We start from the raw sequence: 13,811 nt of genomic DNA, 5'->3' as shown, positions 1-13,811 counted from the left end.
CCAACACAGAGAAGTGGGCACACAGCCACGGATTCCCTCGCCAGGGCATTCTCCCCTCCCACTGCTGCAAGATGGCCGTTCCCCTGGGGAAATACACAGGCTCCATCTGAGTGTCCAAATCTGCATCTGGGCTGTGTTGTTGCTCAGCTAAGGCGCCAGAATGTTGAGAGGACAGATCCTGTAAGGAGGCCCCAGAGGGCCTGGTCCCTAGCTCTGGAACTCAGCACAGCTGCAGGGTGTTGGCCGGAGTTCAAATTCTACTTCCTCCAGGAAGCCTTCTGGGATTATCCCAGCCGGATGCTCCCTTCCCAAATCTATCTATCTTTCTTTTTTTTTTTTTTGGAACATTTAATATTCTGTCTTTTGTCTTCCCATTGTTGCATACTTCTGTTTGCTGTTACTCGTCTGGGGGCTGCTAGCAGGAAGGATTGTGATGGAATTTTCTTGGGTCGATGGAGTTTCTTAGCCACATCAGTCCTGCAGCAGAATTGCTGAAATACTTAGGGGCTCAGTTGGGGAGACACATGGCATGTTCTGGCCTTTTTTTCCCCTCGGTTAATCTCTGTATTCTTTCCCCCATGTGCCTTCCAGAGTTGGAACGGATTCCAGAAGCACGCAGGCAAAGACTCACACACCTCAAATCCCTCTTTTGGCTGTGTGAGACCTTCACAGAGCCCCCCAGGGAGGGAAGTCAGGAAATCAAAGACTTGGAGGCTCTCAGCCTAACGGAGTCCAATGGTGTGCTAACCCTTGGGGTCCCCATCTCGGATGCGGGGGCCCGGCGTGTATCCAAGCTCACGCTGCCTTGATCTGTGAAATTCCAGCACGAGAACATCTGCTTCTGATAGACCCCTTGGGGGCTTGGGTGAATGGGAACCCCTATTCCTGCATGGCGGAAGATGCCCTCTTTCCAGGTAGCCACCCTCGAAGGTTCTATTTATTTATTTATTTTTGCTTTTGGGGTCACACCCGGCGATGCTCAGGAGTTACTCCTGGCTCTGCACTCAGGAATTACTCCTAGCAGTGCTCAGGGGACCATATGGGATGCTGGGATTTGAACCCGGATCGGCCGCATGCAAGGCAAACGCCCTACCCGCTATGCTATCGCTCCAGCCCTGTCCCTCGAAGGTTCTGAAGGAAACTTTTTGGTTCACCTCTTCCCCAGCCCCAGAATACCCAGAAATTCCAATGCGTTGTTTAACCTCCCTGCGTAGCTGTGTATGAGAGAAATAATAGACACCACTTCAGAGAATAATACAAACAAACAAACACTGTCCTCCAGTTGCTCATCGATTTGCTCGAGCGGGCCCAGTAGCATCTCCATTGTGAGACTTCTTGTTACTGTGTTTGGCATATTGAATACTCTCAGTGGCTTGCCAGGCTCTCTGAGAGGGGCGGAGGAATCGAACCCGACTTGGCCGGGCTGGCTGCGCGCAAGGCAAATGCCCTACTGCTGTGCTATCACTCCAGCCTCCCCAGAGAATAGGACACAGGGACAGTTGTCAGAACTGAGCCCCCACCGACTGGAATTCCTGCAGCCCAGACCCTCTTAGTCGAAGTCACTGAAAAAATTGGCTTCTCCACCGCTTCTGCACACAGCAACTGCATTTGGCTCTTCACTGGCGTCAAAACGCCCCGGGAATTCACCCCTTGACACTGCACCCCCCTCCACACCAAGCTGCGACCTTTCTCTTCAGTGACCTCTGGCCCGGACTGGGTGCCAAGGTCAGACTGTGGAAAAGGCTGGCTGTGTTGGACGTGGGTATGCCTGACCCTGGGTCAGCCTAGACAAACACCTGCTTTCCGGTGAGGGAAGGTGATAACATTCCTGAGGGCTGAGTGGGCCCTGCTATGTGCTGGCAGCCGTCCACGCTACTCGACGTTTCAAACCATTCATCAGCGACCGCCACTTGTCCTGCCAGCTTCCCACGCTCCCTACCTTGCTTCAAAGCATGTAGGATGAGCTCTTCATCCTGGCCTGTGGTCAGCGGCTCTGGCTAGCCTATCGACCCGCTGGGGTAAGGGAGCTTGAACCTCAGGACAGGGTGGGTCAGAGGTCAGGGTCAGAGGCAAACTCCTCTTTTTTGGGTCACACCTGGCGATGCACAGGGGTTACTCCTGGTTCTGCACTCAGGAATTACCCCTGGCGGTGGTCAGGGGACCCTATGGGATGCTGGGAATCGAACCCGGGTCAGCCACGTGCAAGGTAAATGCTCTCCCCACTGTTCTATCGCTCCAGCCCAAAACTAAGTTTTTTAAAAAAATTTTTAAATTTTTTATTTTGGGTCACACCTGGCATTGCACAGGAGTTACTCCTGACTCTGTATTCAGAAATGACTCCTGGTGGTGCTTGGGGGACCATATGGGATGCTGGGAATTGGCCGTGTGCAAGGCAAACACCCTGCCCACTGTACTATCGCTCCAGCCCCTCAAACTCCTCTTTTGCGGGTGGGATTATGGGGACCACCAGAAAGTGGTGAAGAGGACTCTTGGATCAGCGCTTGGGGATCACTTCTGGTAGTGTTTGAGGGACCATGTAGTACTCAGAATCAAACTGGGGTCAGCCACATGCAAGGCAAGTGCCTTTCCCTGTACTCTCGCTCAAGCTCTCAAACTCCTAAAGAGTGTAGTTTGGGAAATAGAGAGATAATACAGTGGGTAAGGCTCTTGGCTTGCTTGTGGCCAACCAGATTTCAATCCCCAGTACTGTATGTGGTCCCCTGAGACTTGCCAGGAAGTTATCCCTGTGCTCTGAGCCACAAGTAAGTCCTGAGCACTGCTGGATGTGTATCAAAAACAAAATAATAATAATAATAATAATAATAATAATAATAATCGATTTGCTCAAGCAGGCCCAGTAATGTCTCCATTGGAGACTTTGTTGGTACTGTGTTTGGCATATCGAATACGTCACGGGGAGCTTGCCAGGCTCTGCCGTGCGGGCGAGATACTCTCGGTAGCTTGCCGGGCTCTCCGAGAGGGGCGGAGGAATCGAACTCGGGTCGACCATGTTGGCTGCGTGCAAGGCAAACGCCCTACCGCTGTGCTAATAATAATAATAATAATAATAATAATAATAATAATAAGTGTAGCGTTTGGACTGAAAGTATAGCAGGTAGCAAGTTTAGGCTTTTGCCTCACATGTGGTCAACACGGGATTCATTCCCCGACACCGTCGATCTCTTGAGCACCACCAGGAGTGATTCCCAAGTACAGAGCTAGGAATAAACCCTAGGCTCCATCTTGTGGACTAAAAGCCAAACCCAAACACAAATTTACAAAAATCCTATATTGGGGCTGGCAAAATAGGACAGTGGGTGGGGTGTTGCCTTGCACGTAACTGACATGAGTTTGATCCCCAGCACCACACATGGTTCACTGAGTCCCTCCAGGAGTGATCCTTGAGCACGCAGTGAGGAGTAAACTCCAAGCACTGCTGGATGTAATCCCAACACCAAAAAAAAAAAAAAATTGAAAGAAGGTGGGGGCAGAGAGCAAGAGGGGGCGTGAAAGAGGGGAGGGGATAAAGAGTGAGAGATAGACACAGAGGAAGAGATGAGAGAGAGACAGAGTCAGAGTCAGAGAGACAGAGAGACAGAGACAGAGATAGAGAGACAGAGACAGAGATTGCACCTGGGGAACTGCAGTGCCGATTTTGCACACAGGAGCCCTGGGCCCCATCCCCACCAGGTCCCCAGAGCACCTTCGGGAGTAACCCTGAGCACAGTGAGATGTGTTCCCCCAACACAACAGAGTGAAGGACCGGGAGTCTTCTGCTCCCGGATGTGGTCCGTGCATCCTTTTGCATGCTGGGAGGCCTGAGCTAATGCTCTCTGGCGCGCTCAGCTGGGAGAGGCAGTGTTTCACGGGCCCATCTCCCAGGCCTAGGAACGTCTGCTATGCAAGTTGCAGCCCTAGCCAGGGCCTCTTCCTCCTCCGAGTCCTTCCTTTCCAAACTTGCTCTGCGCTGGGGGTTGGGGGTTAGGGGGGGGGTGGAGGGGATGCAAGAGGGCAGGCCTGGCTTATAGAGCAGGGGCCCTGTCACTGGCTGTCCATGGCCTGGGAGCCCGGAACAGCCCAGAATCTGTGTGTTCCACCCCAGCTAGCCTGAGAGGGTGCAGCCCGGCCCCAGATCATCTCTGGGCTTGCGATTGGAAATGCTCCCAGGAGTGAATCACCGTGAGCATCCAAGGAGGAGGAATTCCTCTGGCTGCAGAGAGCAGCAGGGGAGGAAGGGTGGTCCTTCAACATTCCTGAAATCGCATCAGGCTGTCAGACCCTGAGCTATGACTTATGGGACTGGGCCTGCCCCGTGGGGTGGGGGGAGGCCCCACAGTCAAAACCTCGGGCCTGCGCTGGGGCTCCGAAGGGAGCAGAGCTTCTCCATGTGACTGAGGGGCAGTGTGCTACCCTCTCTGGAATTTTTGTTTTCTTTCGGGAGGTTGGGATTGGGGTGGGTGACACTCAGTAGTGCTCAGGACTTACTCCTGGCTCGGGACTCGGGCACCTTTCCTGGTGGGGCTTGGGGGGCTATCGGGGGTGTTGGAGATGTCACCTGGGCTGCCAGCCTGCAAGACTAGCACCTGTGCTATTATGTATCTGGCCCTGGGTTTGTTCCTTGCAGAGTCGGTCTCAGACAAGGCTTGTGCCCTTTTTGAGAAAGCAAATGACAGAACATCCGGCCTGTATTTCTTTCTTTTTTTTTTTTTTTTTTGCTTTTTGGGTCACACCTGGTGATGCACAGGGGTTACTCCTGGCTCTTCACTCAGAAATTACCCCTGGCGGTGCTCAGGGGACCATATGGGATGCTGGGAATAGAACCTGGGTCGGCCGCGTGCAAGGCAAATGCCCTTCCTGCTGTACTATCGCTCCAGCCCCCCGGCCTGTATTTCTGACTTTCCCGAAGATATCTGCTAGGGGAGATTATATTTGTGAAGGTTCTGGATCCAAAGGGGCTGGGGAGGTGGCTTTCAATGGCCTGGAACACATGCTTCATGCACAAGGGGCCTGGGTTTGATTTCTGGCAGCCCTACTCCCCCCTTCTCCCCCCCGGTCCAGCAATATCCCCAGAGAAACATGGCATATACCAAGCCCTAAGAACAAAACAAACAAGAATATTAAAATAATGTTTGAGGGCTAGAGTTAGAGTCCAGCATGTAGGGAACTTGCCTTGCAAGTGGCTGACCCAGGTTCAATCCCCCGCATCCCATATGACACCTCCCATCACTGCCAGGAGTGATTCCTGAGTGCAGAGCTAGACGTAACCCCTGAGCACCACCAGGCATGTACTGCACCCGCCCCCCCTTCCTCACTGAAGAAAACCCCACAAAAATAATATTTGAGATGGAAACTAAGAAACAAAAGCTTCTTTTGACTTCAGAGAATCTTGGAGCAAAGCCCGAGAGAGAACTCAAGGGACTGAGCACATACTTTACAGATGAGAGGCCTGGGTCAGCACCACAGGGTACCCGGAATACCACAGGGAGTGACCTCAGAGCACAGAGTAAGGACTAGGCCCTGTCAATTACGCCCCCATATCTAAAACTGAACAAAACAGAAGAATAGGGGCTGGAGCGATAGCATAGCAGGTAGGGTGTTTGCCTTCCATGTGGCCGACCCGGGTTCACTTAATCACTTAATCACTTAACTTCCCGTTAGTTGTCGATTTGCTCGAGCGGGCGCCAGTAACATCTCCATTTGTCCCTGTCGCGTGCTAGTGTAGCCCAATGGCATCTGTTCACTCCGGGAACATGAAGGGCCTCAAACCGATCGTTCATGATCTTCACGAAGAAGTCTGACCATCTGGTAGGTGGGCGGCCACGCGGTCTTTTGACATCCCTGGAATCCAGTCGGTAACAGCTCTAGTCCAGAGGTCGTCTTTAAATCTCATTACGTGACCAGCCCATCTGATTTTCGACACCTTGGCAAATGAGACAGCGTCCCTGATTCTTGATCGTCGACGGATGTCAGAACTCCGGATTCTTTCTCTCATTTGAGTGAAACGTGATATTCCAAGCATAGCTCTCTCTATTCTTCTTTGGGAGACCTGAATAGCGTTCTCATCGGGTTCAATCCCTGGCATTCCATATGGTCCCCTGAGCACCGCCAGGGGTAATTCCTGAGTGCAGAGCCAGGAATAACCCCTGAGCATCACTGGGTGTGACCCCAAAACAAAACAAAATCAAACAAAAAACCAAGAATATTCAAACTCCCTCCACAGAGTCTGAAACAGAGAGTGAAGCTCAGAGGTCGAGCAGTTACTGCAAGGGTGAGACTCTGCCTTTCATCCCCATCCCTGGCAAAAAGAAAAAAAAATAAAAGAAATAGCAAATCGACATTCTAATTTGATTTTATGATTTGTTTTGTTGGGACACATCCAGGTCCTATTCCTGGCTCGGTGCCTAGGGGACCGTCTACAATGCCCAGGATGGAACCTGGGTCAGTGTGTGTAGGGCAAGTACCTTACCTCTCTGTACTATCTCTCTGACCCAACATTCTAATTTTCAAGCCTAGGTAGCCCCAGAATCTATAAAGCAACTAGGTCTGCACAGGGCAAGATGAGGCAGAGACCCAGGACAACTGTCCTGCTCCATCAGATCTGGCATTGCTAATTTGGGGTGGGGATTTATCTGGAAAATCGCCTCAGCTGTCAGGCTCATTTTTCTTGCCTGCTCAATGATCCATTGTAAACATTTTAGAAAGACTTCTAGCCAGCCATTAAGTTAAGGGTTTGGGGTGATGGTCTACAGCCTAAGTATGGTCCATACTAAGTATGGAAAAGATTTATCCCCCCGTCCGTTCACATGCTGTTCTTCCTCTTCCTTCTCCTCTTCTTCCTTCTCCTCTTCTTCTTTCTCTTCCTCTTCCTCTCCCTCTCCTCCTCCTCCTTCCTCCTCTTCATCTTCCTCTTCCTCCTCCTCTTCCCTCTTCTTCCTCCTCCTCGTCCTCCTCCTCCTTCTCCTCCTTCTCCTTCTCCTTCTCCTCCTCCCTCCTCTTCCTCTTCTTTCTCCTCCTCCTCTTCCTTCTCCTCCTCCCCCTGCTCTTTCTCCTGTGATGGTGAGCTGCAGTTTCCCTGCACACTTATTCCTCATTTTCAGGAACTCTGGCATTTGGGGTTCACTCTCACACCTTGAAAAATCTTTTACTCATTGGGTTTCCTGATATCCTGCCACTCCTGCTCACCATGGCAGGGAGTTACCAGGGGGAGGTGTAAGAGAGAATTTAGGTCAAGTGAGAAGGGAAGAAGCCAACCAGGCTGAGGGGGTTTTTCTTTTCTTTTCTTTTCTTTTCTTTTCTTTTCTTTTCTTTTTTTTTTTATTAGTGAAACACCATGAGGTACAGTTGTAGACTTACAAATTTTTGTGCTTGGGTCTCAGTTATACAATGATCAAGTACCCATCCTTCCACCAGTGCCCATTTTCCACCACCACGGGTCCCAGTATTCCTCCCACCCTCCATCCCTCCATCCCACCCTGCCTCTGTGGCAGGGCATTCTCTTTTGTTCTCTCTCTCCTTTTGGGTGTTGTGGTTTGCAAGAGAGGCATTGAGTGGCAATCATATTTGGTCTACAGTCTACTTTCAGCATGCTTCTCTCATCCTGGGAGGATCCTTCCAACACCCTTTATTTGGTGTTCTCTTCTCTATCTGAACTTCCTTTTGTGAGGGGGTTTTTCATGGAGAGAAAGGAGAGAGGGAAACCGTGTCTGTAGTAGAGAGGGCGCCCTCAAACTGGCCCCTCTCTCAGGACTAGCCACTGAGCAGTACCAGGGGTGGTCCTAAAACCAACCAACCAACCAACTAACTATACTATCAACCCGCCCACCAACCAACCAACTAACCATCCAACCAACCAACCAACCAACCATCTAATCAACCAATCAATAATCCAACCAACCATCCAAACAACCAATCAGCCAATCAAACAATCAACCAACCAACTAACTACTCAAATCAAACAAAAAACCATCCAACCAACCAACCAGTCAACCAACCAATCAAAAGTAGAACAGGTCTAAAGATGTGAAGTGGTGATTCCACTGGTGGCTACCTGAAACGCTTCTGTGTACCCCTTGGAACAGATTCCCTTATGTCCCCGCACTCTGCCCGCCCACCCCCCACCAAAGTCACCTCAGGTAGGACAACGCTTTTCTTTTCCTGAACCCTAAATAGAATATAGCGGTCTCAGCATGAGACAGTCCATCCCTGACATATCCTGAATCCCGCTAGGTCTAAGAGGTCTCATTATTTGGATTTATTTTTGTGTCTTGGGTGTTCGGGGTTTACTCCTGTCTTTGTGATCAAGGGTCAGGGGACCATATGGAATGCTAGGGATTAAACCTGGGTTGGCTGTGTGCAAGGCAAACACCCTACCCCCTGTACTATCTCTCTGGCACCAAGAGGTCTCGATGCTGGAGCCATCTCCCACCTTGCTCCGTTTTGAAGGACGCCGGAACCCCAGGGAGAGGTGGTCAGAAAAAAAAAAAACACCAGCTGGAACCCCTTGGAGAGCAAGTGTGAGTGGGAGGGACGGTCCCACTCAGGACAAGAACTGCCAAGTCTGCATGGAGCCACCAGTCCAGGCAGGATTCAGCCCGGGGCCCCAGAAACTCAACGCCCCGAGAATAGCTGTGGCCCATGTGGGCTGCCAGACAGGCACGCGCTCTCTGGGTTCCCAGCCCGCTGCCTGCCAGGTGGTGGGTGTTTGCCAGGCAATGTGAGGGGGTTGGCCAGCCCAGGTGGGGAGGAGCGAGCCCCAAGAGGAGGAGGTGGGCCTGAGGGCAGGATGGCACGGAGAGGCTTGTTGCAGGCCACGTGTGGTCCCTGGAAGGTGCTCGCTGGAACCCAGCGCCACCGGGCACTGATTCCTTATCTCTGGCTTCCTCTGGTTGCTTTTGGCCCAGGCTCCCAGGCCTCTCCCCATCCTGGCACAGCGGCACCCCTGGTCCCTGTGGCAACGGCCTCAGCTCATGGCTCAGAGGCCCTGTGGGGCTAGCCACCAAGGTCAGCTCTACTGGCTTCACTGTCATGGGCTGTCTGTCTGTCTGTCTGTCTGTCTGTTTGTTTGTGCAGGGCTCACTCCTGGCTCGGCCCTCAGGGATCTACCCTGGCTCAGGGAGACCTTATGGAGTCCAGGGATTGAACCTGGGTCAGCTGTGTCCAAGGCAAGAAGCACCCTACTGGCTGTACGATCTTTCTGACCCCATTTCCATTACTTTGGCCCCCATTTCCATCTTTTGTTGTTTTTGTTGTTTGGGGGCCACACCTGGCAGGGCTCACGGCACACTCCTGGCTCTGTCCTCAAGAATTACTCCTGGAGACTAACACCCAAGAGTGGCTGAGATTAGTACCAGGAATTTTGCTCCATGGCTTGGAGGCCAGCCACACATGCTAGGGGAAAAGGGAGCTCAGATAGAGAAGGGAACACCAAATAAAGGTGTTGGGAGGATCCTCCCAGGATGGGAGATGCATGTTGAAAGTAGACTATGGACTGAACATGATTGCCACTCAATGCCTCTTTTGCAGACCACAACACCCAAAAGGAGAGAGAGAACAATAGGGAATGCCCTGCCACAGAGGCAGGGTGAGATGGGGGGGATGGGGGGTGGGAGGGATACTGGGATCCGTGGTGGTGGAAAATGGGCACTGGTGGAGGGATGGGTACTTGATCATTGTATAATTGAAACCCAAGCACAAAAATTTGTAAGTCTACAACTGTATCTCATGGTGTTTCACTAATAAAAATTAAAGAAAAAAAAAGGAATTACTCCTGGAGGTGCTCGGGGAACCATGTGGGGTGCTGGGGGTTGAACCCGGGTTGGCCACGTGCAAGGCAAGTGCCCGACCCCCTGTACTATCCCTCCATCCCCTTTTCCATCTTTCTAAAGTCAATGAAAGTCCCATGCAGCCGAAGTGAAAGCCTGTTCTTAAAAGAATTAGACACAGCATGTGTTTAAAGGAGTATTAGGTGAGGACAGACTTTTATCTCAGGTAGAAGGCAGAGTCAGTAATCTCAGAAGAGGCATTTTGTTGCCTGCAGGCCGAAAATCAGTCTTATGACTTGAAGCAAAGCCTCAAGCAGGGATCTCTGCTTTCACCACGTTGAAAGGAGAGAATACCCTTTGGGAAAACTCGCTGCCTGCAGGGTATCAGCCTTAACCTCCTGGTCCCCAGGTGAGGAGCTAGTGGGGAGGAACCTTCACAGGAAATCAGCAGTGGGGGTGTCATAGAATGAACTAGAACCCTCTGTGTGGCAGCCAGTGGAAGAGAGTTTTATACAGGGAAAGGGGAGGTGACTGGACACGACCCCGAGGTCATGTGTGTTTCATTGTTTATTAAGCAACTATTATGTTCAAGTATAGAGACATAGTCTCTGCCCTTCTGTAGCAATCAAGTGCTCAGAGAAGGTAAGACATAGCTGACGCGTAGAGAGCCCCATGCCTGGAGTAGGATCTAATCAGGTTGGTGGATCCATGGAGGAGGGAATTGTCTTTTCCAGATGTATTGCAGGCAAGCTGGTACTGGAGGGTATGTCTGTAGCAGGTCTTGAAGGATGGGCAACCTTGGGTTATGCAGGACTGGCATATACAGTCTCCCTTTCCTCAAGCCACTGGTAAGGTGCCCACAAACCACCAGCTTGTGGATAATCACCCCTGAGAACCTGGACACTAGCATGGCTTCCAGAACCCAGCGCATTCTCCATGAAATGCAGGTGGTTTAGGAAACATCGTGGTCCCACGTTGAGGGTCGCGCAACCAAGAAGCAGTGGGTTCTGAGTAAGATGCACTTAGATTCAGGGCTCAGCTCCGTCCCTGGAGATCCTCAAGATAGAAGACTCTGGAGCTCTGCTGAAGGACCAGGCAGCTGTGGCTCAACCTTCAAAGCAGAGCTCAGGAGGAGATTGTAGGTGAGAGTAGAGGAGATGGGCACGGCACGCATGGAGCTCCCGGTCAGTGCCACAAGAGAGGAAAGAGGTGGCATCAAATACAGCGGCGTGGCAAACTCCAAAAGCATGGAGTAGGTGCAGTCTCCCTGCCTACTCCAGATGGAATCCCGGTGACCAGGAGCTTCCACAGGCAAGGCCCAGGTATGCTGGTTCAGGACTAAATCTCCAGGCCGCATGGTGGCAGAGGACCTGGGCTGTCCCTCCCCTGTTCCCCGCCTGCCCATAGACTGGCTTTCACGCCCACAATTTGCCTGTGGGTGCCATCTTAGCAACACCAACAGCGCTGGCCCAGAGACTCCCAATTGAATCCCAAAATGGATCAGTGCCTTACAGAGATGTCTCTGGAACCCAACAATCTAGACTTTACATTTACAATCACGGCCGCATGAGCTCTCACGATATTCAAAATGCGCAATGGAAAATATATTATCTAGCGTCTGCCTCTGGCAGGTAGGCTTGAATGGTGGTGGGAAAATTCGAGCAAAACATAATGCCCCAAATTAGAGAGAGAGTATTGAGGAAATTGTCTGCCACAGAGGCAGGGTGAGGACTGGGATGTGTGTGTGTGGCGGGGGGTTGGGAGGGGAGGGATACTGGGGACATCGGTGGTGGAAAATGTGCACTGGTGGAGGGATGGGTGTTCCATCATTGCACGGCTGAATCTCAAACATGAAAGCTTTGTAAATCTATCTCACGGTGATACTGTCCTCCCGTTGTTCATCGATTTGCTCGAGTGGGCCCAGTAACGTCTCCATTTTTGAGACTTTGTTGTTACTGTGTTTGGCACATACAATATGTCACAGGGAGCTTGCCAGGCTTTGCCGTGCGGGCAAGATACTCTTGGTAACTTGCCAGGCTCTCCGAGAGGGGCGGAGGAATCGAACCCGGCTCGGCCGGGCTGGCTGTCCACAAGGCAAACACCCTACCACTGTGCTATCGCTCTGTGGAGTTCATGCCCAATTCAATCAGCTTACTCAATGGCTGAACAAATAGCAGTACTTCTACATTGTTAAAAAAAAAAAAAAAAAGAACAAAAAACAAAAACACCAAAAGCAGGTTAAAGGGCCAGGGAGGAGGTTGTAAGAAGGCCTGGCCCGCCATCAGTGGTGGTGGTGGTGGTAGGGTGGGGGGGGTGGGGGGGTTTCAAGCAACAGATGGTCTGGCTGTTGGGGACATGGGACCCAAACTCAGCGAAGGCTTCCGCATTCCAGGCTGCTTGGGAAATTGAGATGTGGATGGATGGAAACTTGGATGTCCAGAAGCCTGGATTTGCTCCTTTTCGTGGGAGGATGACTCAGTTGCATGGTCCCAGGATGGCTCTTCATGACTACAGCCCAGGGTCCAGAGAAGGTTTAATGAACTGGAGCACAGGCTTTGCTGGCAGACCAGGTTTGATCCCCCTGCACCATAATGGCCCTCCTGAGCACTTTCAGGGGCCACCCTTGAGCACTGATCTAAAAGTAGGTGCCCTGTTTGGTCCCTTCTTGGTCCTTAGATAGTAAGTAAATTAGGGGGCTGGAGCAATAGCACAGCAGGGAGGACATTTGCCTTGCACGCCTCCGGCCCAGGTTCGATTCCCAGCATCCCATAGGGTCCCCCGAGCACCGCCAGGAGTGATTCCTGAGTGCATGAGCCAGGAGTAACCCTTGTGCATCTCCGGGTGTGACCCAAAAAGATCAATAAAAAAAGAAAACGTAAGTAAAGTAGAGGCAAAGGGATGGGGATCCACAAGGAAGCAGAAATCTCCGGCCGCACCTCACAGGAGAAATGAGCCAAAACTCGAGCGGGATTTGTGCAGCGAAGCAACCTGGGGAGGCAAGCCGGGGACCATGTGACTGATCTTCTTTTAGACCTTTGCCTGGAAACAGGAAGTTTGTTTGGCCCACTTTACCTGCCGGGGCCACTGGCACTCTCCCTCCAGGCCCGGTTTCTGTTTGTCCTATCACAGCCAGTTGCCGTGGAGACCGTGACGTGAGTCCTGCAGCCTTTGGGCTTCAGGAAAGGAGCCGTATGTGGAGACGGGGCCCAGACACCAATAAACATATTCCGGAGCAGCAGGTGAGCCTTAGCCAAGTCTCTGGTTTCTGCTGAAATGTCTCTGCAAACTGGGAAAGAGACAAAAGCTTCTGTTTAGAGGTGAAGACTGGAGCTCATGAATTTCCGGTCCCTGCCTGGGTCTGTGATCTCCCATGAGGGCTGAGACAGGGGGTGAGCTCTCTGTGTCTTAGGTCACCTGGTGTTTTCTCCTGTCCGAGGAGGACCGAGGAAGGCAGATGCCACTGGAAAGTACAATGTGTCCCCTACCTTGTTGGCTCTAGACAGAAGAAGGCAGGAGAGATCTTTCCCTCCCATTGGGGCTCATAAAATCATTCCCCAGAGAGATAATACAATAGTTTTTTTTTTTAATTGAATCACCATGAGATACAGTTACAAGCTTTCATGTTTGAGTTTCAATCATCAAATGTTCAAACATCCGTCCCTCCACCAGTGCACATTTCCCACCACCAATGTCCCCAGTAGACCCCCCTTTCCCTCTCCTGGCTACCTGGCAGACAATTCCTTCATACTCTCTCTCTACTTTTGGGCATTATGGTTTGCAATACAGATACTGAGTGATTATCATGTTTGGTCCTTAGTCTACTTTCAGCACACATCTCCCATTCCGAGCGATCCCTCCAACCATCATTTTCTTAGTGATCCCTTCTCTATTCCAGCTGCCTTCTCCCATTACAGCATGGGCCTTGCCTGTAGCTGACCTCCCCAGCCCTGCATAGGGTTCCCGAGCACTACCAGGAGCATCTCCCAAGCACAGAACCAGGAGGAACCCCTGAGCACTGCTGGATATGGCCCAGAAACCCAAACAAACCAA

The sequence above is a fragment of the Sorex fumeus genome, unplaced genomic scaffold (genome assembly GCF_029834395.1).
Source record: "Sorex fumeus unplaced genomic scaffold, SorFum_2.1 ptg000036l, whole genome shotgun sequence".
NCBI lineage: Eukaryota > Metazoa > Chordata > Mammalia > Eulipotyphla > Soricidae > Sorex > Sorex fumeus.
This window is presented reverse-complemented; position numbering follows the sequence as displayed.